Source organism: Meleagris gallopavo, chromosome 19 (genome assembly GCF_905368555.1).
Source record: "Meleagris gallopavo chromosome 19, MGAL_WU_HG_1.1, whole genome shotgun sequence".
Taxonomy (NCBI): domain Eukaryota; kingdom Metazoa; phylum Chordata; class Aves; order Galliformes; family Phasianidae; genus Meleagris; species Meleagris gallopavo.
In genome coordinates, this window is record NC_139422.1 from 2,715,447 (window position 1) to 2,741,080 (window position 25,634).

The 25,634-nt window shown below is 44.1% G+C and overlaps 1 protein-coding gene across 2 annotated transcripts in view; it reads left to right on the forward strand.

Annotated features, from left to right (window-relative positions):
• The window catches only part of PAPPA (pappalysin 1), a 359,398-nt gene that overhangs the window by 2,533 nt on the left and 331,231 nt on the right, over positions 1-25,634 (forward strand). For both annotated transcript variants that reach the window (XM_085239622.1, XM_085239623.1), the window contains exons 2-6: positions 5,228-5,328; positions 6,498-6,669; positions 9,763-9,845; positions 11,643-11,797; positions 22,887-22,993. The gene's annotated coding sequence lies outside the window, so the exon portion shown is untranslated. The remainder of the gene's footprint in view (positions 1-5,227; positions 5,329-6,497; positions 6,670-9,762; positions 9,846-11,642; positions 11,798-22,886; positions 22,994-25,634) is intronic.

A 25,634-nucleotide genomic window follows, 5' to 3' on the forward strand; every position in this document is an offset into this window, starting at 1 on the left:
ATGCAGAACCAAGCTGTGCTGGGAGAGCATTGAGGAATAAAGAGGTCCAGATTGCATAAATAAGCATGACAGGGCCTTTGCAGAGCCAAATGACTGTGCATGTGGGAAGAACTAAGTGGGGTGAAAAAGAAAGCTATAGGTTAAAACCCAAGAGACTGTCTGTGCTAGAAAATGACTCAGTATTAACAACACTTGTCAAAAATATATCCTTCTCTCCCCCCGTGCAGGATTGAAAACACACTGGCTACCAGAATGGACAGAGCCAGAGTTATTTCAGTACTTATTACAGAAAATCTATGAGACCCCTGGGCAAGAGATTTCTGTGTGAAAAGGTGGGAAAGATTTGGCTTTTCCTACCAAAGCCACCAGCTAAACACCCACGCAGAGGGCAGCAGGAGGATCTGCTGGTATGGCTGCTGGCTCCAGAGCTCCGATGGCTGCCATGCCCTGGGCTGCACACAGCCCCACACAGCGCCATTGGAAGTGGTGGGGGTGAGGCCTACCTGAGCCCCTGCTCCCTGCGGCCATAAGGAGGCCTTGCCACTGAGGTAGAGCCCAAGTGTGTGCTAATTTGTGTCTAGACAGCCCACCCTCACCTTCCCTTGGATGGAAGAGAAAGTGTTGAAATGCAGCTCCTAGGAAACGGTGTTAATGTTGCTTGTACCCTGATTATGTGACTGTATGGCTGCCTCTGCTTGGTGCCCTGCAATAAACTGCATTTCTTTTCCTCCCCAAGGTCCTTTTCATGCACTTTTAGCTCATGTTTCAAGCTTGCAGGCTTGGGTTTCTTTGCTTGGAAGTGCAGGAAGGGCTGAGCAGGTTCGAGACTTGGTCCCATCACACAGCTGGAGCTTTGCCAGCGCTCAGCCCCAGACCTGGGAGCCACATCCTGCAGCTCTGCCTGCCCTGTTAATCACAGCCTTATAAACCTGGTGACATCAAACACCCCGGTGGTTCACACCTGCATCGTGGCGAGGCTATTAAAAACCAAGGGCAGGGGGATGAGAGGAATTTGTCAACTTTTTGGACTGCAGAACAGAACGGGAGGCAGAGTGGTTTAAATGGAGCTTGCAGAAATGCAGCCTGTGTGGTCTGCCGTGGCTTTTGTTGCTGGTGGAATTCTTAAAATTGGAAATAATAAAATTAACAATAAAACACTCAAAGATAACACCTTAAAAGTAAACATAATGAAGTCAGGAAAAGGGTTTTAAATGCAAAATTCTGTTTTTGTTGTTGTTGTTTTGGTTTGGTTTGTTTTTTTTGTGTATGTGTTTTATCAATCCCTCTAAATGGCTATCTGACATATAGCATATGGCTAATAATCTGAAGTTAATTTAGCACATATTTTTAATAGTAAACTAGAATCACACAAACCTCCACAGGTTGTTGGCTTTCTTTTCTAAATGCTATTGCAATGCTTTCAGAGCTAGCTAAGGAGGGATGTTTCAGTAGTCACAGAGTTTGGGAAGGGTCTGTTCACATCAGGTTCATCTCCAGACTTCGTAGGTGATGTCAGTCACTGCTAAGACAATATTTTAGGGATTACCTGTGATTGATTTCCATGAGACAAGCTGCCTAATGCCTTGAAAGAGAGCAAAGTACAGGATGCCAGCTGTAATGTGAGAGCAATGTGAGGAAACCTTTGTGGGTTACCTCTCCCTGGGGACTGCAAACCATCCAACACAGCAGCTTCTTGCTGTGTCTGAGCCCTCAGGTTGGTTATTTCTCTGTTTCACACTGCTGCAAGCAATAGGGTACAAAAGCCTCGCCTTATGTTCTTCTAGAAAGAAAATTTTTGCTCATTTCAGTCTGACTGTGAGGAAGAACATAGGAGCAGGATGAAATGCCTGTGGGGATCACGCCGGCTAGTGCCTGCAGCACGAAGTGCAGCCCTTCCCCAGCAGCTCTTTTATTTTCTTGTTTCTCTTCTTCCAATCCCCCCTACTAACATTTACATGTAATTAGAGAAAATTAACGAGTAAATCATAGGACTTAAAAATGTCTCCAGAGCAGATGGATCCAATATCTGCATTACTCAGGCTGCAGTTGTTTTCCAGTGCTTCGGACAGAGTTCTGAGTGAGCAGCCATGTACTGATGTAGCAATTACATGCAGTGTGTCAAGCGTCAAAGATACACGCCAAGTTAGCCTAGAAAGAGAGAAAATCTTTCAGTTCATCCTCATAGTAGGAAGAAATGGACTGGTGTAGACAGATCTAAACTTTGCCCCCAGACTAAGAATACAACAAAGACAAATGGACAAAGCCCAAACACAATACATTTTTCTATCCCTATGGCTTTTCACATTCCCTGTAAGGAAAAGTATTTTCCCCTCAAATCTGTACAATCAAATTTTTGCCAAAATGATGAGTCCCTCTGGGATGATTCTTGTGAGATTCCTTAGTCTATCAGCTGCTGATCAGTTCTCTGAGCCCCAACACTGCATCCTTAGGGCTTCCAGTTTTATGGCAGGTGGTTAGCATGAACATGATGCTGTGATGCCTATACATATCTGTACAGTAGATTACCTCAGCTATATAATCAGAGTGGCTGAATCCAGAAACCAGTACTTAGATTGAAAAAAACATTATTCAGTTGGGAGAATTCCTTAGTTCCCTTATTTAATTCTTAAATGGGGAAAATTCTCTTCAAGCAGACACCCCAGACCAATGCCATTTACAGCACAGTCTCTTCTGTGCTATGAGGTTGTGGAGAGAAGCACTGAGCGCTTTGGCCAGAACTGATGGAGGCCCAGACCCCTTTCACACATGCTCCCAACATCACTCTTTGCTTCACTGTTTGGACATTTCAAACCAACACTTGGGATTTGCTGCATATTGCATGGCAGCTTGTCTCATACAAGGCACAGCCATTTTTAGCCTCAAGTAGAAGACAAGGGATGAATCAGAAGAAAAAGAAGTGATGTTCAGAGAATAACACCAGGGAATTCTAGATGTGCCAGAGATAAAAATGAGTTTCAGAGACCTCCAGAAGACATTAACAAACACAAGCAACATGACAGCTTTGGACAGCAGAATTTCATTTAATCTTTCAGACAAAATTCAGTTGTCAAAACTCTTCAGCACACATTTTAAAATCTTTATTTGTTACTGGTTTACATTAGGACAACTCGAGTTCACAACAAGAATTAAGGGCATGATGTCTCTCTCGGCTATCTGTAGTGCTGGCATAGAGTTAGGGCAGAGCAGATGAGCCAACCCAAGTATCTATCAGTGTCTCACACAGACAAGAAAAGTAAATACAATTGTTTGTTATACATACAAGGATCAACAGAAGGACAGAAAGGGTTTTTTGGTCCCACTGTATGTCAGTGCTCTAGGACCTGAAAGCTGAAGAAAACCATGTACACGAAAACTTTTACTTCTAACTCATTTGCTCATATAAAGCACACAGCATAAAGCATAAAGTATAAAGCTTAAAGTATAAAGATCTCTCTCCACAAAGCTTGCCTTACTTATGTCTTGTGCCATCACATCTACTGCAAAACCATTCTGCTGCGGCATGTTGTTCTGTGCTGTGGGAAGTGTGAAAACTTGGAAAGTACAAAAGTTGCTTGAAAGCTGAGAAAATGCTTCAGAATAAGAACATAAATTGGTTAAATGTGTTTTATTGGCAAGAGGTGAAGCAAATATGTTACATAAGTACCTTTCTGGGAAAAAAAAACCCATGAGCTTCTCAGTTATCCAGCAACAAAAGAGCAACTAGATCTGGAGCTGAAGAACTTTTGGGGAGAAGCTCTGTTCTGATGGATGTCCTCAGACACAATCAGGATGCCTGGCTGGGAGAGACGCTGTAGACAAATATAAATCATTTAGTTTGGAATAATTAGATGAAAAGTAATGGTTTGGCCAACACAAAATGGCCAGCAGTCCCTCCTGACTGTAATGATCCTGAGCCCCCAAGCATGCAGCATGGCTGCTCACAGCACAAAGAGCTGCCTCATAGCCATGCAGGTGGTAACTGACAGGAAATCCTGAGTATCAATGTCCTTAAGGAGATCAGGACAAATGTCTGTGTTTCAGTGTCTGGAAGAGGAGGTAAACTATCTACAGATCAAGTAGCCAGCTGTGCACCATTATTAACAGCAATTAATGTCCCTTTGATACATCCATACTCCAGTGGATTTTGACAGAACTGTCAGATGAGTGTACACATTGGTTTGCTGCCATGCAGTCTGTGGGGAAACTGAGGGATGGGGAGGCAATGGACTTTTCCAAGACACAACAGCAAGTTCATCTCAGATATGTATGTAGTATGTCTTTGTTCCTGGTAATTGGGTCTTTTTGTAATATTTTCTCACATCTGTCCCTGGCAGAAAAAAAGAATGACGCTGAGAACACAGTAGTCAAAGCTTAATGAGACATCACTGATTAAAGATTTGGGATTTGTTTGCAAATAGTTTGTGAATAACTGAAGTCATTTCTATTTTCTTTGCAGCTTTTCCACGTATCACTCATGTAAATGAAAGCCACCAAATATTCCTGATAGATAAATGAAGTGCCAGTGCCACTCGTCAAATAATATGCAATAAATAATCAGCTCCATATAAATCCATCTTTGTCCCTTTGGCTGAAATCTGCTTTCGTAGCCTTTCCCTTGGCTTCAAGAAATCTTTCTTGCCTGCAGAAGGCTTGGTGGCAGCACGGAGCAGGCAGCAGCATGCAGTCTGGCAGCTACCAAGATCAGGAGATCTGCTACCTCCTGCTGAGAGCTGTGGTTTATTTGCCTTTGAGGATGCGTAGGATCTTCTGGCTTCTCATCTCAGGGAGAAGTACTGTCGTGGGCATGAAGGTTAGAGGTCAGGGAGAAAGCCTCACTACTTTAATGAAACAAACACCCAGCAGTAGGAAAGAGTGAGAAACTGGACAGCTCTGGGAACAGAAGTCACAACATAAAAAATATTGTTATCATTATTATAATTTATTAGTATTTATTTTCCACAGAGGAGAGGAAGGAACACTGTGTGCTGGAAGAGCTATAAACTGTAAAGCTTGCTGGAAGAAAATGGCAGTTTAAAAGCTGTTAGCTGGGTTCTGGGTTGGAGATATGAAAGATCGAGAACTCACGTAAGCCACCGTATTCAGGCTCAGCCCACCTTCTTGACTCCAAACCTAACAGCAGACAGAGGTCCAAACCCACATAAGCGAAGCCACAGATGTTGAAGCACAAATGAAAAGTAAACTGTAATAATTTGCTTTTTCTTTCCAGGCTTCTTCATGTCATCTCGTAGCACTAGGCTCCCAGAGACACTGTATTAGGACATAGATGCATGACTGGAACCAGAGCTCCCACTGAGAGACTGGACAAAGGTATTTACAGTATAGGTATTGACCCTTTTAGGCATCTCCTCTGGCTTTGACCTCGTATTTCTACCCTCAGGTCCCACCAGATGCCCAACCAAAGCGCAGGCATCAATCCTGGAAGATGCAAACTCTCACAGAGTGCAGTTCTTGTGAACTAATCTGAAAACACACACTTGTGAATTTGTGCCAGTGCTGTTGCCCTATGTGATGGGCAATGGGCTGAGGACTGCCAGCAGGAGCATCCCAGCTCCACAGGGAATTTCTCCTGTATTACACTAATCAGCCCATTAATAGTGAATGGTTTTGACTTTACATCCTATAGAATGACACTCACCAAACTTCTTCTCAAAAGATGCTTCTAAGTCTGACAGGCATCACTGGAGCTGTTGTTCTCTTTTAATTTCTTTTTGTAAACTGACTTAAAGCCAATGTCAATATTTATCTGCAACTAGGGAAGTGTTTTGCTGCCAGGAATTTGAACATTTTGTTTTCCTCTAAGTATAATTGGGGCAATTACTAATGAGAATATTTTTAAAATGAATGAGTGGAACATTAGATTTCCCCCAACCCCAGTCTATAGTCATGATACAAATAACTTCACTTGTTTTTAAGTTTTATCTGATGGTTAAGTCGCAGTCTCCAATACAAAATATGACTTTATTTAGACATTCTGGGAATTGCTATCCATCAGACTTTTAGTATCTAATCTTTTTCATCAACATTAAGTCTTGTTGATGAGTGTACTTCTCCTATGTTCTACATTTAGAGTGACAGAAGAGATTTATCTCAGATCATAGAAAAAGTCTAAAAGGGACCATAAGAAATTGCTGAGCCAGCCCTGTGACCAGATCCCTCTAACTAAATTATTGCCTAAAGGCAGCAGTCTGACATGCCTGCTCCCTTAAACCTGCATCCATGGGAAATCTACAGCTTCCCTGTACAAATTATTCACAGGCTTCACAATTCCTGTGCATTCTCTGTAGTCTCGTCAAAACTCCCTCAGTTACACTTTAAACTTATGATTTATTGCCCTTACCACAATGGATACTGTAAACATTTTATCCTCTTCCCTTTTGCAATTACCTTCCACATATTTAAGCACTGTTATCATGTCTTTCCTTAGCCTTTCCACTCCAGACTTAAATAAACCAAGTCCTTTCAATCTCCAATCACAGGTTGCATTTTCTAGAGCTGTGAGCATTCCTCTTGATTTTCTTTGGGCTTCTTCCAACTGATCTTCCAGTCTTTTTGGATGTGTGCTGCTACAAACTGAATCGTTTGCTAACTGGAGCCCCGTGGTGTGAGCAGACTGGCAGGTGATCTGTCAGCTTACACAAAACAATAAGGGTGAGTAAAATGGAAGCAGCTGAGTACATATTGTCAGTTCTTAATACATCCACTATCTGTAAAGTTTCTACTGATTTGTATTGCGTACTGACGTGCCAGCTGACACTAAAGAAGTTTTATGTTCCTTTCCACCTACATTTGGTCAACTTGTACTCTGATTAATTTTCAATAGTGGGAGATGAGATCGTTTCCAAACCTGATCCTTTTAAACCATCCATCATTAATAACCTACGATACCAAATAAAAATGTTCTTTGATGATAGCTCCTGCCTCTGGGGAGGAAGAGGTTGGAAGAGAAGTTGGAGAGAATGAAACATTTTATTAATTACCCCATAGCAACTTAGTGGGAGGCTGGATATTTTCCTAAACTCCCAAACTGTTTTCTGCACACATCCTCCCCCACATTTTTTTCTACTTGGTACATTATTTCCATCTCTCTGCTAAACTCCTGGTGTTGCCAGTTTCCAAGCAAAGATCTAGCACGTTCTCCATTGCTGGTGAAAACAGGGTCATTTCTATGAATCATTCAGGCTGAGAGGAGTTATCACATGCCAAGACATTTGTGATTGATAGACTTTAATGGAAGCTGTGACTTCACATATTTATATGCATAGATCAGCCTCCAGCTGGGAAAGGATTCCCTCTTCCCTATCAGTTCAGCTTGAGATATGATCTCAATCATGCTTTGCTTTCTCATGGAAGACCTCCAAGTAAAGCCTGGATGACTGTGGGAAGCTGTGCTTTAGATGTGATAGTTATCCTCCACCACTTCAGCTCCCAAGCCAAGTCTCTTATTATACAGTTTGCATGTTGACCATATAAACCATCATGTTCATGGTAAAGGATTGAAGCCAAGTTTCTCAACACCAGCATCCTGGATCCCTATAACTGAAATTGTGAAAGTTGCCAGGAAACTAGCAATTTACTCCAGGAGTTATATATCTTTTTAAAACTCAGACCTAATATTGCTAAAATAGTTCCTGATTTGCTTTAAAAGTAGCTGCATTCAAAGAAAAGTTTTTTGCAGCCAGAACTTAATTAGGAAATGACAATTTTTTCTCACATGCTTTTTTAAAGCACACACACAAATGCCTCGTCACATAACAAGCCCCCAAGGTCTGGGATGGTCCAGACAAGAGCAGTTCTGAAGTTCTCTGTTCTTTGCCCTGATGTGTGGTTCAGTGGTTGACGACCCAGCACATAGCAGGGGGGTTGAATCTCGATGATCACTGTGGTCCTTTTCAACCCAGGCGATTCTATGATTCTATGATTCTATGTGTCTCTGGACTGCTGTTGGATGTGAAACTCTTCCCTCCACTTCTCTTTACCAGGTTTACCAGTCACATAAGAAAAGCAAACCATGCTATTGCTTAGTGTTTTGTTTCTTCAGGATTTCTTGACTTCAATGTGAGGTAAAGGATAATCACTACATATCTTTGGATATGGAATTAGCACAGTTTAAAGACCCATTCTTAAAACAGTATATATTAAAGCTGGATTAAATCACTGTTAACTTTAAGAATGTCAAACACTTATATTGGACACTTTAAAGATTTTATCAGAGTGCTTTTCTGGATTAACAACTATTTAAAAAAAACAAACTACTTTGATGCTCTTATTCATTCAAATAGAATGTGAGGTTCAAAAATAACCCCTCAGTAATTCCATATAGGAATCCTGATTGCAGATTGCCAGCATGAGTTCATCAGTGAAATATAAATGCAAAATAACTCACACTTCAAAATTCTCTAAAGATCTAAATTGCTAATGATAGACATTGCAGAGTGGAAGGAACAATCATTAACTGCCTATAATCGCAAATTAAAAGGGTGTTTTTCCAATCCCAGTGAAGGCTGAAAGAACTGCTGGGTTGTGCATTTTTTGTACTCGCTCTACAACCAGGGAAATGTGCTCCTGGTCAGCACTGTGCCTGCAGCATCCAGAAGTTCCAGAAGACTGATTTCATCTCATGGGACCAGGAACCAAAACCATAACGAAGACACTGGCATCCAAATCCAACCCTCAATTCCCCTTACACTAAAAAGGCAGGAACTCACCATTTTGTTTTTGAGATCACACTCCACATGATATCTAGCTCATTATTTGGCTCTCTGGCCTTACTTTTCATTCCAGAATTTTCTGTTATTAGTATAGCATATTTACCTCATTTACTTTGTGGACAATGCATTAGACAAGCTTCGGGAAAACATCTCTGTTCCTCCATTTACTTGCTAAAAAGGACAAAAGTTAATGTTTTCTCCATGCAGGTGGCAATTTACATATAGCTGGAATAACCTCAGTTGCCTTTGTCTCTAAGCTATGTCCATGGTCTTAATATCATGTTGGATGTATGGCTCTGAACTGCTAGGAGCAGCTGCTGTAAGCTCTGGCAGGCCATTCATCGACATCCCTAGGGGTTATCACAGAATCATAGAACACCAATTGGACGTTATCACCAAGGCAGACCATGCTGGGGAAATACCAAGACCCAATTCAGGTAGCAGTGCCTTCTTTATTTGGTGCAAACGTGGTCTCAAGCTCGGAAATCTTTCTGAACCCATTAGAGGTGAAAGTGTTGCAATGATGAAGAAACACCTCCCAAACGTAAGTTTTTCCACCCTGTTACATGGAATTGCACAGGTTCCTCTGCTGTCAACAGGAGCAGCAAAAAGCCCCATTGGAGGCGAAGAAGAACTGAAATCTTCTCTGGAGGATTCTCTGAAAGAGAAACAAGAGAGAAGAATAGGTAGGAATCAGTGTGAGATTCACCCTCCGAGCTCCCCAGTCATCCAGGCTTGAATCACCGCATGTGCAGAAGCAGATTAATTGGAAAGCATTTTTCAATAATTTAAGAATACACTGACCTTGGCCATGTGATCACCCCCAGCAAGTTGCTCACACTACTGATTCAGTCAAGCCAATTCCAGCACGTGACATTACACGTGAGGTGCTTGCTCACTTACATGGTAGGAGATAATGCTAAGAGATGCACTAGCCAGGGGGAACAAAAATAGAGTGTAAATTTACACTGTCACTTCAAGTCTGAGCCTGTTTCTAAATCCTAATGTGCCTTTTCTCCATCTTGTTTATCAGCACTTTGTCTAAGCCTTGGAGCTTTCTTGAGGATCAAGTGCAAGCATGCTCCATGCTTTAGCGTATCCTGAGAGTCCACTTAGGTGAGTGGATGAATGCCCTCAAGTATGTTATCTTCCAGTCTACCAATAGCTATCTCGCAGCATGGTCTTCTCTGTTTTCAGCTCTCCTTTCTTTCCAAATACATTCAATTACTTTTCAACTTTTTGGTTTTTCTTCAAAAAATGAATCAGGGAGAGCTCAACTGAACAGTCATAAAGATCTTAATCTATTTGTGGACTGGGGGCACCTCGTTCTCAGTGAACGTCTCAGGACATCTGGATGTGTTGCTGCCTTTATGTGGGCAGTCAGAATTATAAGATGGTTTTGGAGACCTTGGCCACTATCCAGAAGGATACCTGTCTTTCTCTGTTTTATAGACACACCTTTGTGCTGCTATACAGAAAGAATTTGGTTTTTGATTCTTTGTTGTCTTGTAACAGTACACAGCACAGAACTGCAGTCTCTCCAGCTTCATTTTCTGTGGTGCATCTTTCAGCAAGAGTAATTTTTTGAAAATTGAGGATGCAATTTTCCTGCTTTATGGAATCACACATATCATAAAAGATGGTGTTTCTAACAGCTCTGATACGATTGTTCCATGGCAGTTACGTCTGCATTCACCAAGGGATCTTTGCAGCACCACAAAACACCAGCAGCTAACTGCTCTGTTCGTGACTTAGGTTGGTAAAAAGTTATGCAGAAATAGTGTATCAGCCCCAAGCATATTTCTAGCTAGCTGCTCAAAAGTGCATGTACATTAAACCTGTAGTCTGCAGTACAGGAACTGCTCCCTTCCTTCTGGGAAGTATGCTAGAACCATGCACAAATTCCCTCATAGACAGGAACCAGCTGCATTTTCCTTGAGTATATTACCTCTGAAAGCAGGTGAAATAAAATGGTAGTCAGCATCTTGCACTACTCTGTCCCTTGGCCTTTAGTTTAGTTCTCCCTTCCTTGAATATTAGCATCTTCATACCGAAAGAAGAGATGCTGCCGTCAGTCAACGCAGTCAGAGCAGAAATGAATGAAAGGGTTAAACCTAAATGCAAACAACATTGCCATGCTTGCTGTCTTTACCATTTCTGAATGACTGAGGGTAGGTGGAGGTACATATTTTTCTGTTATTATTGCTATTGTATCATAAGCTTTAGAGAGGAAGGGATTTACATGGCGAGCAAAGCTCCACTTGGGAGCTGGCTCAGAGCAGCTCTAAGAGTGGCTTTCAGACTTTTCAAAAAGTATTATCTCTTTCCCACTGCGAATGACTGATGAAGGAGAAGACAAAATGTTCCCTGTCACACTCACAAACACTGCTTCCTGCACTGTGTTTTGTATTACTGGCGACTCTCAATTTTCCATCTCCTCCACTTGGCACATGTTCTCTGGTTTTCCAGTGCCTAGAGGACCATGTTAGCAAGATCAAGCGAGGAGGAAATTACAAAAATGGCATCCTGTAACATTTCATGCAGGAATGGAATGCTGCTTTACCATGAAGTCATTGTTTTAGTCTATAAAATCTAATGCATTTCAAAAAATAATTTCAGGTACTGAATACCATTTTTAGGTAGATGTATATTCGGCTGATGTGGGCTTAATCCCATTTGGAACAGAATTCCAAGTTTGTTTTACATCTGTGAGAAATGTGCACGCTTGAGAGACATAGGGGCTCTGCTTCACTCTGAGCCATGACAAAGGCTGTCAGGACTCAAAGGCTCTCAGCCTCTTATATTCCTACGGATCTGGGGCCAGCAATGTGCAGTAAGAGCAGTTGACAGGAATTCCAGTTTGTGGGAAGGTGTTCTTGGTATTTTAACTAAATCCTCTTGTTCTTTGAACAGGGAAGTTCCCACATGCCACTTGGCTGAAGCATGGAAACCAGATGTCCGTGCCCAGAATCTCTGTAACCAAAGGGACGAGACAGTGAGGTCAGTAATGAATTCCCACCAGGATTCCAGATGGAATCAGCATGTTTGATCTGCATAGCGCATCCAGGGTGAGTACAGTGAGCACAGCATGCTCATCTCGCCTTGAAGAAATGCTGCTCTTGATCTGCACAAGCACTGTGGGCATTCCTCCACAGTTTCCAGATACTCACACACTATTCTGCTCTACCCCAGACTTATGTAGAAGTCCTGGAGATCTGGCTAGTGCCTGGAAAAATGTTGATACAGAGAAAGCATAGATATCTGGGCTTTCCCAGACCCAGAATAACCTTCAAGCTGCTGCATTTAAGCCACATATCCAAAGTTCCCTGTCTAGTCCTGCTGAAATGTTTCATTCTCTATAAATAGACAGGGCTGACTTCCCTTGCATGGTCTGGCTGGATTGTTATCTCAGTGAGGACAATCAATTCTGAGTGCAATCACATTTGCTCATGTCCTTGATGAGTCTGTCAGTAATTGATGCTGTTTTTGGATTGGTTGTTTATTTATTAGGGAAAAGCTCCCAGTTCATTTCCCCAGGCAGAGAGCCAGACCAGATGACAGATGAAAGTACAAATGCTCTCAAGTGCTACCAGGCCAGAGTCCCACCAGCTCAGCTCCTTCCCTCCTTCTGCTCTTGGCAACACATAGAAGAGCCCTGTACATTGAGAGCACCCCCAGTGATGCCATTCCTTGTGTCTCACCCACTTTTGTGTAGCATTAAGGAGTTCAAAGCCCTCCAGGCACAGGAGAGAATCTGTGACCTACTGGAGGGTTGCCAAGGCTGCTCCCAAATATCTCATCTATGCTTTGAAAACCAGCAGATATTTTCCCACAAAAGACAATTCTTGTTAAGCTGTTGTCTATTATCACTGTTTGACACAATTAGTGGAAGACAGTCAGATGCTGACATGAGTAATGGTGTTCTCAGGATGGGATTGTCAGAAGCAGCTCTGGGAAAAGTTGCCCTACTCCCTAGAGGCAGCCACACTGGTTTCAAAGGGTGGTCTCAGCAATCTGAAGGGTAATTCCTTGCCCTTTTGCAGCTATTCCTTTTGCATAGGCCTTGCTAACTTTTCAATAAGTATATTAAAGCATGTATCCCATGTAAGACAGATTTCATGGGTGAGGAGAAGAGTTTTGCAGGAAGGATGAGGATCTAAGAAAAGTTAATTTTGCAGCCACAGGAAGAGCTTTGTGAAGGAAATAAGAACAGAATAGGGTGTAGGTTTTATTATCCACACATTATATACAGTTATGTACCCCTAAGCACTTATAAAGGCTGTAATAGTAACTCTCCAGCACCTCCAGCACCACTTCACCACTTCTGTGCTTGGTGAGGTCACTAGCAGCCTGTAGAGGCAGAAGAGAAAAGGAGATACAATTTTATTCTTCATTTTGGATGATGCAGAAAGCAGCGATGTGCAAAAGGGATTCTTGGCATGGTGCTTTTTGAAGATGTTTAAGGTAACCAGAGTTGTACTCCATGTGTTTCTTATCAGTTGCCTGAAACATTAGTTGAATCCTTAAAAACCTTGAAACACCACCACACCTACTCACTCCAAGAGCTAAGGGGAAATGTATTCTGCTTCAGTGCCAGCCAAGCTGGAGGAAGGATGCTGTCAGGCTTACCGTACTTTTGTCAACCATGAAACTTTTGTCTACCCTGAACGTTGCCTTCACTAGGAGCAAGTGCCAGGGCTTTGGTGTAAGCTGTTCCTAAATCAATAGTTAGCAGCAATAACAGTTATTTACTGTCACCTGGGTAGCTGGGGTTATTTGTGTACTTGGATCATTTTATTTTTGGGTTCATATATTCCAAACTTAAGTTGGCCCGAAAAAAATGAAGTTTTTTTCATCTCCTTTGCCTTTCATGTTGAAGTGTTAGGAAAACTTGAGAAAGTACTCTGAAGTTTTTCTTTCGAGCAGGGGAAGGATGCATCTGTGGCTCTGAAGAGATGGCAATCTGCCCTGAAGCTCTGCTGCCATCCCAGCTCCTTCCTGCTCACCAGTGGTGTTCACAACCTTGAAACTGAACTGGAATGTCATAGGCTCTGTATAATAAGCACATGCATAGGGGACAAGAAGTTAGAAGCATAAACAGGCAAAGAGCAAGAGGAAAAGCTGTCCTCATCAAAAGGCACAGTCTGGCACGTGTCATGGATGGAGACTGAAGCACTGCACATTTCACTCGTAAGAGGAAGCAGAAAAATATTTACTGATATAAAATTACCATGGTAATTTGAATAATGATGACAGCAACTTAACAGTATTCAGAATGGCTAAATATCCTTGATTATTTGCTATGCAGAGGGCAGGGGGTGCATAGTGAATCTAAGATCAAATCTTCGAGAAGTTTAGCTTTAGCATAGCTTAAAAACAATAAATCTTACTGAGGATCTGTCAGCAAGGCATCACTGCATCCCAGGTGTTAAGTAACCTCAAGGTGTCCCTACTCAAGGGGAGATTCTGGTGCAGTCAGCTGCTTGCAAGGAGAACCTTCAAAGGGGTTTTTAGGCTGCTTGCTATTTATGGGGTAAGATGATTGACTTGTGACCATACGACCCAGAACTGGATCTATTGAGCTGGGTGTCTGCTATCAGTGTGTGGGGTCCTTCAGCACGCAGCTGCCTGTGTACCACACACCAGTGCCTGCTTTGGTGCTGTGGATGTCCAGAAACTGCTGTCATCTTGCAGGGTCATTTCTGTGTGACTAAGCACAGCTTCTTCTAAACAGAATGGGATGAAGTTAAAAGCACATACACCGACCTGCAGAGGGAAAAGAAGATTTTCTAAAGAGCATCTGGGTTTTGCTTTCTTTTGATAGGGATGGATTTGACTCACGTCTTAGTGCAAGCAGAGCAGTGTGGCAAAATCAGTGTATTCAGAAAACCTGGGAAAATGCTGCAACCTAAGTCTGTCTCTGACTATTGCCTCAGTGCCTTGCCCTGGAGGGTGACAAACTGAGTCACTGATATCGGTGACTGCCTGTAGCAGGACATTGTTCCTTCTGCCACTGACACGGGCAGTTCTCCCTCTCTCACACACATTCACTGAATGCAGGCTATTCACTCCATAAGTGCCCCAGCTTCCCGTAGTCCTAGCTTGCCTCTGCTCTGGGGAAACAAGTAGAAGCACAAATCAATACGCATTGAAAGCTTGCCACCTTCTGGACACCGTGCAGCACTTCTGTCTTTCACAAAATCTTTTTTTCAAAGAGGGTGCTCCACTTGGCAATTGAAAGTAGGTACACAAATGCCAGTGTATGTGTATTAACTTCAGGAATGAAAAAAGAGAAAGATGGATGGGGAAGAAATGTGAGTGGTACAGTGCAGCACATTTGTCCATCCTCATTGCTCATTTTGTCCCTTCTTGTCTGTGTAAGTTGCTCAGCTTGTGAAATCATAGAATCATTAAGATTGGGAAAGACCTCTAAGATCATCAAATCTAACCATGGATCCTCCACCCCCACGCCCACTAAACCATGTCCCTACGTGCCATATCCACCCTTTTCTTGCAAACTTGCAGGCATGGTAACTCCACCACTTCCCAGGACAGCCTGTTCCAATGCATTACCACTCCTTCAGAGAAGGAATTCTTCCTAATATACAACCTGAATCCCTCCTGGCACAACTTAAGGCCATTACCTCTCATCCTATCACTAGTTAGCTGGGAGAAGAAGCCAACTGCTACCTCACTACAACCTCCTTTCCATACCAGTACGCATCCATCTGTCCATCCAACAGATGTCTTCTATTTTGCCAACATAAGCCACACATTTGCATACCAGCAGTGTCACACTGGCATTCTGCCTTTTCCCACTGCAAAGCCCTGCACTGCAGAGCCCACACTCCTCTATGCCACACTCTCCTGGCCAGAAGCTCTGAACAGTGCCAATGCCTGTGAGGAATCAAAGTGATCCTCCTGTGCTGTAAGACAAAGCACAGACACAGGCCCATTTTCATTCCTCATCCACCACAGACTGAATTCAGACCCAGAGGATGGATGTCACATACCACACAATTCTCTCAGGTGTGGATTTCATTTCTGGGTAAAATGTACCTGCCCTAGTGATTCAAACTGAGACTTCTGTTCTCATCTTCTAATAAATAAGTACAGTATAATAAACTCTGTGGGGATTGAAGCTGGTACTTGAGCCACAGGTATTATATGCTAGAGGAGATATGTGCTGCTCAGAGCAAGCTGTTTTCGCATACAGACCAGCCCTCAGACATGAACAAAATCTTCTAGCAATGAATAATCATCTAGTCTTTCGAATGATGGGAACCTGCCAGGTTTTAATCTCAAGGCAGAGCAAAACAAAACACAAAGTACAATATTCTTCATTTTCTTTATTTATTGAATCGATTTTTCAGATGAGCCCATGGCCTGTGATGGAAATCTGAACAGATGCTTGTGCAATCTCAGTCTGCAAGCCTCACTGGTGGGACTGAGCAACTAGAGCTCTCTAAATGCCCAGGCCCAGTGCAGCTCTCCAGTCCCATTCTTTCATTGAAATTTTACAGCAGTCACCAGTAAATCAACTCTCAACAGAGGAAAAAAGGTATTCAGACAAAGAGATTTTGTTTCTATTGCTGTATCATATCAGTGATACACCGTGTCCGTGCACTGGGTGCTTACAGGTCTAGGAAGCAGGGACCTGCTCACCAGAGAGACACTACTGACACAGACCACATGAAACCCAAGGCTCAATTTAAACATCGGTATGTATGGCTATTCTTTTTTTTTTTTTATAGGATCTATAAACATGGACATTATTCCAAAATAGGCTCAGGGTTGCATGTGGAAAAGGCTCAACAAACCAAGGAGGTAGTTAATTTTTTGCCAACAGATATTCCTCTTGCTTGCTGGATTATATTAAAGCCAGAAATTGTAAAAAAAAAAAACTGTACATGCTGAGTCTAGCATCTCCAAAATAGCACAGCTAGTCTTTTTCTGCTCTTTATGTGAATGTTTAATGGTTTTAAACCGAGAATGGGGAGGTTTAGGTTGGATATTAGGAGGAAGTTTTTCACACAGAGGGTGGTGAGGAACTGGAACAGGTTGCCCAAGGAGGCTGTGGATGCCCCAGCCCTGCAGGCATTCGAGGCCAGGCTGGATGTGGCTCTGGGCAGCCTGGGCTGCTGGTTGGCGACCCTGATATAGCAGGGGTTGAAAAGAGATGATCATTGTGGTCCTTTTCAACCAAGGCCATTCTATGATTCCACGGTTCTATCTGTAATAACATCCCTAATGTATATGATTCTATTCCGCTGAACATTACAAATGACTAATTTATTTTCTGTTATGCCTGACCTTCCTGACACTCAACCCTCACATGTTAATTTTGTTCCTCCTCTGCCACCCTTCCAGCCTGGTGCAGTGACAGCAACTGCTTTAGCTGTTTGCATTTTGATGTAGCAGAGATGGTGCACTGCTCTGGAGGACAAATAGGTCAGAAGGGTCAGACCTGTGCTGATGCTTGGCTCTGAATTTTGTATAGGCAAAAAAATCAAGTCGTGGGAATACCGTGCCAACACCAACCACATCCTTGTCTTTGAGAAGCAGAAGACAGCTTGCTTGCAGACAGTCCTGTTGTGAGTCCCCAGAGATAGGTCACCCCGCACCACCCTCAGGATGCAGGGAAAGGCACTGATCTTTCATGGCTTCCTGCTGCCTTCAAGTGCCACCTGATGCTAAGTGCATATTTCCTCCTGCTTTTGCCCACACAAGGCATTGCCATTGTCAGCAAGACGAAACATTGCATAGACCACCACCATCACCTCCTCAGTGGGCTCACAGTTTTCTGCCCCTTCCAGGACAGCTCAGCAGCAGTAGAGATTTCTGCTAGCTTCAAAGGCAAATGCTGTTATAGCAGAGGTGATGATTATAACAGGCAAGCGAATGAGTGAAGTTATTTCATTTAAATTGACATCATCATAATTACAACAGTGTGATCAACCTTTTTGACTGTACAGATTGCCTACCAAAACATCACAGACAGATTGAGGGCACATGAGGCAGAACTGGGATTGCTGTGAGGAGGGAGAACTCCAAGGGCAATTTAGAGGAGAGAGGTGGTTTCAGCCTCCGAAAACTGAGCTCCCAGGCAGGATGGCAATTTGAGCATCTCCCTCCATGCTGGGGATTCACATCAGCCAGCAAGCATTACACCATAGGACTGAGATCAGCTGGAGTAAGGGTTCCTGTGATATGGTTACAACTCATCTGAAGCTCATAAAGCAAGCTCAGTTAGGGAGAAGTGTAAAACTGCTGTTACTGTACACTGTTACACCTGGTCTAGGTTCATTTTTATTTTTGGAGTAAGCATGAATTGCATATTTGTCTCCCAGTTATGTTCTCACTCAGATATCACAAAATGGTTACCTGGCTAATAATGCTCAGATAATTGCTGCTACCACCTTTTAGCAGAGTGTGAGAGGTAGGATGCAACCCTAAGCAAAAGATTGCCAACTTGTGGGTTTTATCCCAGGAAACAAGCTTCAGTGCACACAGTGCACGTGCAAGCATTGTAACACCTGGGACAACCTCAGCCCTTCGGTTCAGAGCTTCACCATCTACAGTGGCCTTGCACTGGAGTGTCCCTTTGCCATGTCTGACTGCCACAACACAAGCCTGAAGTTAACCTTGTGCCTAGCACAAACAGGGCCACTCTTTAAACACCAGTCCTGAGAGCACTGCTGTCAGTGCTTCTGCAACCCCACCACTGAGACGACACCAAGACAAAAGAACCTCCTTGCACTTGCAGCACTGCACCAATGCCTACAGCACAACTGGCAGGCACTATCAGTGTCCCAGGTGGGACATAGGAGCTGTCACAGACCATGGCAGAACAACCCTGCTATTCAATCCCTGTGCCCCACCTGAACCCATTAAGTGTTTTGACTGTCTGACTGGGTGCTTTGGGCCAGGTGATGTCCTAGCACATCTCAAAGCATTGTACTGCAGACTGAACATAACATAATAGAAGACTTCTGGTAATTTTCCACTAGCTGCAGAGAAGGCTTTAGTCTATATCCTTGTCGTTTTTCTATGCATCTCCCCAGAAGACACCCTAAAATTACCAACATCAGCCCTGTTAAAAGTACTTTGATTTCTAGTGATATTAGCTGCTGAATTTTGTGACTTGCAGCTAATGCTCTGTACCTGGAACAAATCCTTTCCTTGCTCTCAGGATAAGAAAATAATCTCAAGAGCTTCTTGAATAAGCCCATGCTGTGCAGATTTCAGGCGGAGGCACGCAGAAGAGCTCTTGCAGACGTACTCTGCACAAAACTGCAGACACAGACTTGTTTGAAATAATGTGTGAGTACTTTTGAAGAGGAAGTAACCTATTTAAGCACATTTATATCGCCCATCTTTGACTTTCTCACTGACGTGTGCATCTGCATAGCTTTCTCCGCAGACACCCCACTACCACGGGCTCCCATTTCCCCCAGGAGACCAGGCCTCTCCCTGACATGGCTGCACAGAGACCTGCCTTCTTTTGTGTTCTGCCTCCTCCCTCAGCATGGGTAACCAGGCATCCTGGAGCAAACCCCAGCACTTCAAACCACTGAGTATCTCAAGTTGGAAAGAACCCACAAAGGTTATCAAGGCCAACCCTTGTCATATCACAAAGCAGTTATGGAGACTGTGCTCTGCCCCACACTTCAGAAGCAGCACGATTTCCTCCTTTGAAGGTGTAGGCTTTCCTCCCTTGCCTTCTCTTCTAGCCCTGAGCTGGGCAGCACTGAGCATTACTTAACCCTGCACCCACTCCGTCTTCCTCAGCCCTCCCAGATCGCTCCTGCTCTGCCGGCAGCACCAAGCTCAAAGCCTCCCACATCCTCACAGGGCAAGCAGGTCGCTCACTCCCTGATGGGGTACAAAGCAAACCCTACAGCCAACAGGACCCTCACGCAGCACCCACCTGCAGCAGGCTCGCATTCGATGCCGGCACAGCCCACGTGCGGTGCCTTTTGCTTCTCCCTCGCACTCAGCCCGGCCCCAGCTGCACGCGTCTGTGCGGTACGGACACGGCAGCTCGGAGCCTCGTGCTGCCCTTCAGCCGCGTGCCTGGAGGTGAGGCGGGGCTGCAGGACGCTGCCACGCGGCCCCAGCCTGCTTCTGCTGCTTCTCTGGGGATGTGGGTTCCCCGGGAGGCTCCGGTAAGGGCCTTCGCTTCGTCCTCAGTGCCCGGCGGGTGCCGGGGTGCTGCAGCCCCGCTAGATGGCGGCAGCTCCTTGAAGGTGCGCGGGAATAACCGGAGCGGTGTGAGGGGGGGTTCTTGGGGGGGGGGGGGTGGTTTGCAGAGCTGGTGGAAGTTGAAGACCTCAAATATGGCATTTTTCCTTTAACAAAGGGTGAAAGTGACCGTGATATGCTGTTTGTAGACCCACGCTGAACACTTGGTGAAGGTCAGCTGAGAAACCTAGGGCAAAGCTGGGAAGTAAAGAAACACGAGTTCAGTGGCAGAGAGGAGGGAGGACTGTGATATTAGCTGGGGCAGCTGAATACCCTTCTGATCTGTACCTCTGATATGCAGGAAGCAGCCCTTCTAAATGCAGCAGTGATGCATTTCATGTGAACGTGCATTTCTGAGTGCCCGGTGTGTTAGGTGCAGTGCTGGGAGAAGCCCCAAACTCTCCTATCTTTCATCTGTAGTTACAGATTTACAGGGAAGCTTTCACCAGCTGTGCAGTTTTCATGATGCCTGATGCTTCTATCTGGGTTGTGCTGCCTGGTAGCAGAGCACAGAGTCACCGGGGTGCCTGTGTGAGTAGCACTGAATGGCAGGCATTCCCTGCTTCTTGTTATCATGGTTCCTGTAAAATACAATGTGCTTTATTGCATGTCTGTTACTCTGTTATAGCAACTGCCTTTTGCTGTAACATCTCTCCAGTGTTACACGTAGAAGGCTGCTCACCAGTCCACATACGGGGCAGCACAACCCATAAATGACTTGATGCGCAGAAATGCAAGCCTCAGTCTTCATTTGCTGATCTCCCAGCAGCTTGCTTAGGGTGTCTCTTCAATGAGCCACTTAGCAAATGGTTGAAGTGCTCACCCAGCTGTGCAAGTGAGACTCGTTTGTCCTGAGTTTGCTTTTTGTGGATCCGTCTGGCAAAATAAGGATCTATTCCCAGGAGTGCATGTGTGCCCAGTTCCACTTCTCCTCCGCACCTGAGTGCAGGTGACTGTGATGTGGATTTGAGCCTTTTTCCGAGGTGCCTTTTTCTTCCTGCTTTCCCAGGATCTCATGTAGAGATACTGATTCCCTCTGGTTGCAGGTGCTTGAGAGCCAGCTCCTCCCTGAATGGGAAGGGAACTCATTACCTGTTAACTCTGTGCATAATTAGTGGTCTGACTCATTGGGTGGAAATGCTCCCTTCTGCACAAAGCAGTTCTGTTACTGCACTGTGTCACCATGTACCCAAGTATCTACTTAATGTCAGTGCTAAAATGTTTGCTGCACTTGATATGGCCTTAACTGGGGTATCTGGAGCTTACGTGCAGCTCTTGATTCCCCATGTGCTTGTTCTGAAACACAAGGAGGGCTGAGCAAAGGAAAAGAGGGGTGGTGAGTTTGAGGCCCCTCTTTCCATTTGCTGAAGTCAAATGAGTGGAATTAAATGTGACCTGTCTGAAAGCCAACCTTGTTTCCAAAAAGTGCAAGGGGAGCTGAGATCAGAAGACACATTGCAAACATTGCAGTAGCATAACTTGAGGCAAGTGCAATCATTTACTTGACTAATGAATCCCCTGGGCTGCAAGCAAGAGAGCAAATCTTTCATTCATCTTCTTAATTTAATAAGCAGAGGGGTTGGCCTTAAGGGTAAATGAAATGCATAGTGATCCCATGAATGTTTCAAGAAATTGATGTGCAATAAGATAAGGGAGATTCAGCAAATGACTTGCTTTATTCTGAGAGGCTGTCAGTGGGTTTAGGGGAAAGTGGGAGAAGTTAGAGGCGATAGCTCTGTGTAAGGCTCTCCACTGAGAGGTTCCCTCATAATCTCTCTAATTTGTACAGGCTGGAAAACGTTATTTTTATTGGGATATCATCTAGCAAGCTTAGTATGAAATAAATGCCTGTTGTGCTTGGTGCTGCATGGGAGACAGCCGTTAAAGAGCTCAGCAAACTTGCTGAGCTATGTAGCAGTGAAATACTGAGCTGGGAATGTCATCTGTAGCAAATCACTATTGCACGGGTGTACAGTGAAGCATTGCTCCTTGGAAGGGCTCATGGAAGAGCCAGAAGACACCTGTGCTTGTGGGAGCCAGTGAGACTTCTGCCTTTCATGTTCTTAATAATTTTAGAGGAGAAATCAGCGGTGTGAAACAACAAAATGCTTTAATGGACTGAACAGTGATCGCTGCTTCTACCATCACAATGGTTATTCGTGCAATAACCACAGTAAATTGTATTGCAAAACTGAGGCAGAGAAGAAGTAAGAACTGATGATAAGCTTCTAGCATAAAAATGGGATAAGGATGCTTTTTACACAGCACAGTGAAGTTAGTAGGTTGGAGGGGAAAAAAACAAACCAGAAGGGAATACTTTTTAAACTTCACTTAAACCATAAGCCATATAAAGTGACTTTAGGGAGCCTGGCTAAAGCATAAGGAAGTTGAAAATGGAAATACTTGCTGTTGGCTATTGGGAGGGAGGGGATTTGGGGATTAGATGGTCCATTGCTATCGACTGTAGTTAATTACTTACAATCTTCCAAGGGCCTTTACAAGGAGCACAAAATATAGAGCAGAAAACTGCACTGAATTCTCAAATTTATTACCTTTTGGTATGTCATGATTTTCGGAGTTTATGAAATCAAACTGGATTGCCAGATTTTCTGTTAATGAAGGTAAAATATACAATTATTACCAAGTTCATCTGTTGCATTGGAATATGAAAAAAAATGCTTAGTTAACTCAATCTTATTTGATGGGATGGAAGCTACAGAATGCTGGTGGAAGCTACAAAATTTCATATGTATATGCTATATAGTTTCCTGTTACTAAGATGGCTTACAAAGGGACACTGGTTCTGGCAGGGCTGCTTCAGTACAGCGGTGTTACAGGGTGTAGCAAATTGCTGTCTTTAATTTAGGTAAATACTTGTCGTATACTAAAGTGAGCAACATTGTTTTATTTTAGGGTCCAAGCTGTTGTTCAGAGCACCTCAAAGACTGAAGACCTTGAAAATTGCAGTACCACAGCATTTCTGCTACTACAAGGCCAAATCCCTCAGAAACGCCAAACAGGTACGTGGATCTGTTGGGAGCACACATGTGGGCTCTGTTCACTTGGAAAGAAAGTGAATAGCCATTTCTGTCCTGTCATTCCCCAAGCAGTCAGCAACACATCTGCAAATGCAGGGTTGCATAATGCCTGTAATGTTGCAGTCTGTATTTGGTGATTGTGGATGCAGTATGTTCCCATGTTGGGGCATGGGTTGTCAGTTTCAGGGTGTGGAAAGGTTTATCTCTAACAAAGAAGATCGGACTGAACTGAATTGCTAGTTGCAGTGGAAATGCTAAGTCACAGCTTGAAGCAGTGATTGAGCACCTGGTGGGAAGGCAGGGCCAGCCCAGGGCAGCACAGGTGTATGCAATGCAGCTGAGTGATTAAAAGGGGTGGAGCCAGGACCTTTATTTAAGGTCCTCATTTAAGGGTTGGCAGTCAAGTGTGTTTTGCTGGATATCTCTGTGTGCCTGAGGCCTTCTGAAGGTAAGCAGCTTCTTTTCTTTGTTTCTGCGCCCATGGATGTTGCATTTGATCAAATCCTTATTTGCTTCAGCCTGGGACCTTGGTGCTGTGCTGTCATTGCTGCATTTTGCATCACAGTACGCTAGTGTGAAATGTTCTTTGCATTGTTGTGGCTGTATGAGATCTGTGTTGCAGGGAGCCATGGGGATGAGCATGTGTCTCTGCCAAACAAGGAGTCCCTGTATGCTGCAGCACTCCCTAGGCCTTGCTTGCTGGCTGCCTACTGCTGTTCCATTTTAACTGCTGTCTTCATTTCTTCTTATAACAGGGCTGGTTTTATCAAACAGCTTGGAGTGAAGAGACATGTGGTGTCTGAGCCTGAGGAACACTTTGTTCCTGCTGGAAGGGATAAGCTGTGTAGCTCTGCCCTTCCCTGAACAGATGCACAGAGCTGGTGCAATTTGCTAAAGTAACAAAAGTACCCCTCTTGTGGTTTGGTTGTTTGTCCTGATGGTTTGGTGAGTGGAGCTGGTTGGCACAAGTGTCAGATAAATCACAGGGCTGGAGGTAGGGAATAGCACTGAGACTTCTGCAATACTGCCCAAATGGCTGAATTACAGAGCATGGCCATGATGTGGGATAGGTGAGAGCTCTGCCTCAGTTCAGTCTGCCTGGTGCAAACTAGATGTGCTAGTTCCTGTGTGCAGGTCCTGGGTTAAGGGATTTTGCACATAGGCTCCCTCAGTCTGCCTCTTGGTGGCTGCTTCACTACTCCTTGCTGACTTTTGAGAACTTGAGAGTGTTTTCTGCTAGTGTATTAGAACTATGAGGTTTTTTTTTTTGTCTGTACTGCTAGCTGTCATTTCCTTCCTAAGAATCTGAGCAACATTTAGATCAAGAGATCAAATAGTGGAAAAAAGCTGATCCAGCCCAGTGTTCACCCTCTCGTGTCAGTGCCTAAATAATAGTACAGTTTTGGTGTGAACCTGGTGAGCATTGTGATGTAAGGGGCTGGCGGTCTTGGCTGAGACAGCTGATTTTCAGTTCCTAGTTGGGTGAGCTTAGCCTGCTCCAGACTGGAGATCTGGTGTTGAGGCACTGTCAGGTTTATGAGCTACAGTCTGCCCACTGGTGGGCCCAGTGCTATCAGCAAGCCAGTTGCACGCTCAGGCATTGCACTCTATGCATCTTATTTCCAAGGTTCCTTTCCTGCTATGCAACCTCCCTATGATCAAGGAGCACATGGATGAGTGTTCTGCTGCTGGATATGGCTGGTGACTTGAGCTTGGCTTGAAATGGAAAAGCTGTATCATAGGGATATGCAAGTGCTGTAATATCAGCCATGGCCTGAGCTTGCATGTTCCTGTGTCTCTGAGGGTGGCTGGTGCCAGATGTATCAGAGAAAGATGCCAAAAATTCTTTAGTGTGCTTTTTTAAAATGTCAGATTCTTCACTTCACTGAGTGATGGTATCTTCCATGTCTTCAGTGTGCCTCCATATTAAAAATGGTAGTTCTGTACCTTGTTCCAGAGCTTACTGGGTTTCATCTGGCCAGAGCTCCACATCTCTCTTGTGCTCCTGCCCCAGGAGGTTTGGCCTTAATGCACTTATCTACGTACAAGGAGAAGGGAACATTTTTGTTTTTACAGATGGCGTGGATTTAGGAAATCCAGTCAGCTGGTGTGGGTCTGGAAACCATTCTGCCCTTATTAACACCCTCCAATGATATAAACAGAGAATCCCCAAAGCAAGGAGCAGTCTAAATAAAACTACAGGCCAAACCAGAACATCTGAGGTGTGCCAGATCTTGCCTTAGGGAGAGAGAAGATGAGAAGTGCCAGGAAAAGGAAGATCTTAATTTTGAAGAGAACAGCCCTATGATTAAGGAAAGTTTGTACTCTTGCCTCTACCTCCTGGGAGAGAGGAGAGCTGAGGAAGGGATATCCTAGGGAAAGGGCTTTTCTCTGCCACTGCCTCATCTCTTCTCTTGGAAATGATTGGGGAGATCTAAGCCAGGGATTGTCTTGAGGCAGAGGTTGGAGGCTAGAAAGCCTTTATAGATCTGAGCTTGTATTTGCTGTCTGACTCAGTTTCCTGTCTGTAACACAGAAATAGCAATTACAAATATCCAGCAAATATCTGTGCCAGTGATGGGAGCTATGAGATCTTGTTGTCCTTAACATTTGGACGGAGCTC